At 41.3% G+C, this 5,744-nt stretch overlaps 1 non-coding gene across 1 annotated transcript; it reads right to left on the minus strand.

The window, feature by feature from the left end:
- Positions 1-1,274: 1,274 nt before the first annotated feature.
- On the minus strand, positions 1,275-1,378 carry LOC112766245 (small nucleolar RNA R71). The gene has a single exon (XR_003184209.1). It is a non-coding gene; the product is annotated as a small nucleolar RNA R71 (small nucleolar RNA).
- Between the last annotated feature and the right edge of the window lie 4,366 nt (positions 1,379-5,744).

Consider the following 5,744-nt stretch of genomic DNA (forward strand, 5'->3'; position numbering starts at 1 on the left):
AAAATTCAATGAATGCATTGGTTGAGGAAGAGATGAAAATGTTTTGATTCGGAGATCTCAATATCTCCTAATACCCAATGAACCCCTCTCTCTGATCTATCCCTTTCTATTTACATTCTGCAATTTCAATTCATGCAATCACCCCCATCCCTTTTTAATTTCAGCACTTTAATTTCTCGCTCTTTAATTCATGCAATTTAAGATTCCGCAATTCTCATCTAAATCTTGATCCGCTCAACTAGAACACACTTCTAATCCGAATTGTTCATTCAACCAATCCTTGTGGGATTCGACCTCACTCTATTGTGAGTTTTTACTTGACGATAACCGGTGCACTTGCCGGAAGGAATTTTTGCCGATCATGCAATTTCCTAAAATCGTAGCTATCAAGTTTATGGCTAGATCAAGTTTATGGCGCCGTTGCCGGGGATTGGTTTTCGATTGACAATTCTCAAATTGGAAGTTAACTAGATTGAGCATTTTTCTTGTTTTGTTAATTTAGTTCAAGTTACTTGTTGAATTTAATTTCTGCACACTCTGTTATTTGCTTTTTCTTTCTTATGCCTTTCATTTCAAGCAACTAACTCACTGACCCACTAACTATTTGAATTAATTCCTCAACTGCTCTAACCATACTCTTCCATTAACCAAGAATATTCAACTTGTTTGTTGCTTGTGGTGTGTTCTTGTATGACAGGTAGGAGAGGAGAGACATCAACTCCTCCATATACCGAACCAGAGAGGACCCTTCATAGACTTAGAAGGGAAGCAAGAAGGAAGAGGGTACTGGGAGAAGAAGAATCTGAAGGAGAATCTGAGGACAACTTTGAAGAAGCTCTAGATCTCAACATGGATAGAGAAGTTCACAACCATGAGAGGGTTGATGGAAACAATGCCATTCATGAGAGGAGGGTTCTTGGTTCATACATAAACCCAAACTCTGGGAATTGTGGTAGTAGCATTCAGAAACCACCCATTTAGGCCAATAATTTTGAACTCAAACCACAGCTCATATCATTGGTGGAGGATCATTGTTCATTTGGTGGAAGTGCTAATGAAGATCCAAACCAACATCTCACCAAATTCCTAAGAATTTGCGACACTGTGAAGTCCAACGGAGTCCAGGAAGATGCCTATAAACTGCTCTTGTTCCCATTTTCACTTAGGGACAAGGCAGCTAAGTGGCTGGAATCATTCCCAAGGGACAGCTTAACAACCTGGGATGAGGTGGAGAGCAAGTTTCTGGCACGTTTCTACCCCCACAAAAGGTCAATAGGCTTCGATCTGAGGTTCAGACTTTTAGACAATAAGATGGTGAGACGCTCTACGAGGCATGGGAGAGGTTCAAGGAGTTGACAAGGAAATGCCCACCAAACATGTTCCCTGACTGGGTGCAATTGCATATTTTCTATGATGGACTTTCTTATGAATCAAGGAAGGCTGTAGACCACTCATCAGGAGGTTCATTGAATAGGAAAAAGACTGTGGAAGAAGACATTGAAGTGATTGAGACAGTGGCTGAGAATGAATACTACTATGCTTCAGAGAGGCACAACACTAAGGGAGTCATGGAGCTAAACCATGTTGATACAATCCTAGCCCAAAACAAGGTGTTTGCCAAACAATTAGCAGAGCTCACCAGGAAATTAGACACAAAGCAAGTGGCTGCAATACACACACAAGATCAAGAGGAAGTAAGCATTGAAGGAAATGATTGGGAAGAGGCTAACTATGTGGGAAACCAACAAAGGCAATTATATGATCCACATTCCAACACTTACAACCCAGGATGGAAAAATCACCCAAACTTTGGGTGGGGAAACCATCAAACCCAACCACAAAACCACAAACCCTACAACCACAACCAACACAATAATTCCACATACCAAAACTCCAACCAAAGTTCATACCAAGCCACACAAAACACTTACTCCCAACCACCATATCATGGCCAAAATAATCAACCTGCCCAACCTAATCCAAACCAACAATTTCAAGATCAATTAAACAGGATAGAAGGAATGCTTGCAACCATGAGTCAAGACATAACCGATTTGAAGGCTTTTAAGGAAGAAGTAAATTCTAACTTGCAAAACCAAGGAGCTGCCATCCAGAAGCTAGAAAATCAAATTATGTATTTGTCTAAGCAAAACCCTGGGCCAAGCGTTTCTCATGCTGCCAAGGCTATTGCAAGGGAAGAATGTAAAGCCATAACCCTCAGAAGTGGAAAGAAGCTAAGGGAGATCTCAAAGGAAACCACAGAGGATGAAGCAAAGGAAGATGTGGGAGACAAGGAACAAGGACAATCTTTTACACCATCTGTAACAAAAGAAAAAGAAAAAGAGGTCCTGAAGCCTTATACACCCAAAGTACTATATCCTCAGCGTTTGGTGAAAAGTGAAAAGGATGGCCAATTCTCCAGATTCTTGGAGATTTTCAAAAAGCTTCAAATCAACATTCCGTTTGCTGAGGCAATAGAGCAAATGCCACTCTATGCAAAATTCTTAAAGGAATTAATGACCAAGAAGAGAAGCTGGAGAAATGAGGAAACTGTGTTGTTAACTGAAGAATGCAGTGCCATCATTCAGCACAAATTGCCTCAGAAATTGAAGGATCCAGGCAGTTTCCAAATTCCCTGCATCATAGGAGAAGTCATGGTGGAGAAGGCCCTATGTGACTTAGGGGCCAGCATTAATTTGATGTCTCTAACAATGATGAAAAGAATGAAGATTGAGGAAGCCAAGCCAACAAGAATGGCTCTCCAATTGGCAGATCGAACTTTTAAGTTCCCTCATGGGATAGTTGAGGATTTGTTGGTGAAAGTGGGAGATTTTATATTTCCGGCCGATTTTGTGGTGTTAGATATGGAGGAAGAAGCCAAAGCTTCCATAATTCTGGGAAGACCCTTCCTGGCTACTGCTGGAGCCATCATAGATGTCCAAAAGGGTGAACTCACTCTTAGACTACATGATGAGAAATTGGTGTTTAACGTATTCAAGGCAATGAGCTATCCATCAGAATCACTAAAGGAATGCATGAGGATGGATGTAGTGGACATTGTAATACAAGAAACCTTTGAGGAAACCACAAGGGAAGTGGCAGAGGAAGAGTTCACCAAGGATATTGAAGTTAGTGACATCAAGGCTGCTGAAACAACCATGCCAAGCATGCCAGAGAAAGTGAAAGAAGAGAAGGAAGCACCAAAACCTGAGCTCAAAGCATTGCCTCCTAATCTCAAGTATGCATACTTGGGTAGTGATGAGAGCCATCCTGTTATCATTAGCTCTGCCTTGAGCCAAGAACAGGAAGAAGAATTGATCAAGGTGCTACAAACTCATCAAGATGCCATTGGGTGGACCCTAGCTGATTTGAAGGGAATAAGTTCATCCATATGCATGCACAAAATCTTGTTAGAAGAGGATGCTAGACCCTCCATTCAAGCTCAGAGAAGATTGAATCCCGTCATGAAAGAAGTGGTACAAAAGGAGGTCATGAAGTTATGGCAGGCAGGGGTAATCTACCCCATTTCTGACAGCCCATGGGTTAGTCCCATCCATGTAGTTCCCAAGAAAGGTGGCATAACTGTGGTGCCAAATGAGAGGAACGAACTCATACCCACAAGAACTGTCACTGGATGGAGGATGTGCATAGACTATAGGAAGCTCAATGAAGCCACCAGAAAGGATCATTTCCCACTCCCATTCATGGATCAGATGCTTGAAAGGCTTGCAGGACATGCTTATTATTGCTTTCTGGATGGATACTTAGGCTATAATCAGATAGTAGTTGATCCAAGAGATCAAGAGAAAACATCATTTGTTTGTCCATATGGAGTTTTTGCGTATAGACGCATGCCCTTTGGATTGTGCAATGCACCTGCAACTTTCCAAAGGTGCATGCTGTCCATCTTTTCGGACATGATCGAAAAGTTTATTAAAGTTTTCATGGATGATTTTTCTGTGTTTGGAAATTCTTTTCCTAGCTGCCTACACCACCTTGCCTTGGTGCTTAAGAGATGCCAAGAGACCAACCTAGTATTAAACTGGGAAAAGTGTCATTTCATGGTCACAGAAGGAATAGTCCTTGGCCATAAAGTGACTAATAGAGGCATTGAGGTGGACAAAGCTAAGGTGGAACTCATTGAAAAACTACCTCCACCAAGTAATGTCAAGGCAGTTAGGAGTTTTTTGGGACACGCTGGCTTTTACAGAAGGTTTATTAGAGACTTTTCTAAAATAGCCAAACCTTTGAGTAACTTGCTTGTCTCTGATACACCTTTTGTATTTGATAAAAATTGCATGCTAGCCTATGAACTTTTGAAGCAAAAACTTTCCTCTGCACCTATCATTGCCCCACCTGATTGGAACTTACCTTTTGAACTGATGTGTGATGCATCAGACCTTGCTATTGGGGCAGTGTTAGGACAAAGGAAAGACAATTTGGTACATGTGATTTATTATGCCAGTAAGGTCTTGAATGATAACCAAAGGAATTACACAACCACTGAAAAAGAACTCTTGGCAATAGTCTTTGCATTTAACAAATTTAGATCATATCTCATTGGGTCTAAAGTCATTGTCTTCACTGATCATTCAGCTTTAAAATACTTACTTGCTAAACAAGAATCCAAACCAAGACTTATTAGATGGGTTCTTTTGTTGCAGGAATTTGACATTGAAATCAAAGATAAGAAGGGTGTAGAGAACAAGGTAGCAGACCATTTATCAAGGATACCATGTGAAGAAGGAAGCACACAAAGCACACATATAAATGAGTGCTTTCCTGATGAACAACTCATGGTAATTCACAAAGCACCCTGGTTTGCAGACATAGCAAACTTCAAGGCCACTGGGAGTTTGCCGTTGGAATTTAACAAGCATCAAAGGAAGAAATTGGTAAATGATGCCAAATACTTCATCTGGGACGAACCATACTTGTTCAAAAAATGTTCGGATGGCATACTAAGAAGATGCATATCAGAGGAAGAAGGAAGGGAAGTCTTATGGGACTGCCATGGCTCCACTTATGGAGGACATTTTGCAGGTGAAAGAACAGCAGCTAAGGTGTTGCAGTGTGGTTTTTATTGGCCCACTATCTTCAAAGATGCAAAGGAACTAGTGAAGCACTGCCATGAATGCCAGAAAGCGGGGAACCTGCCAAGAAGAAATGAAATGCCACAACAATTCATTCTGGAACTTGAATTGTTTGATGTATGGGGGATAGATTTCATGGGACCCTTTCCCACCTCATACTCAAATAATTACATTCTTGTGGCAGTAAACTATGTCTCCAAATGGGTTGAAGCAATAGCAACTCCAACCAATGATAATAGGGTGGTCATGAACTTCCTCAGAAAACACATTTTTTGCCGTTTTGGAGTTCCAAGAGCAATCATCAGTGATGGAGGAAGCCACTTCTGCAACAAACCATTAGAGGCATTGCTTCTAAAATATGGAGTCAAACATAAGGTAGCCACACCATACCATCCACAGACAAGTGGGCAAGCCGAAATATCTAATAGGGAACTCAAAAGAATCTTGGAAAAGACTGTGGGAGCTTCAAGGAAGGACTGGTCGATTAAGCTAGATGATGCTCTTTGGGCATATAGGACAGCTTTCAAAACACCAATTGGAATGTCTCCTTACCAACTAGTATATGGAAAGGCTTGCCATTTGCCACTGGAGTTGGAGCACAAGGCATTCTGGGCCTTGAAACTCTTAAACTTGGACAGCAAGGCTGCTGGA

Source organism: Arachis hypogaea, chromosome 2 (genome assembly GCF_003086295.3).
Source record: "Arachis hypogaea cultivar Tifrunner chromosome 2, arahy.Tifrunner.gnm2.J5K5, whole genome shotgun sequence".
In the NCBI taxonomy this organism is placed as follows: Eukaryota; Viridiplantae; Streptophyta; class Magnoliopsida; order Fabales; family Fabaceae; genus Arachis; species Arachis hypogaea.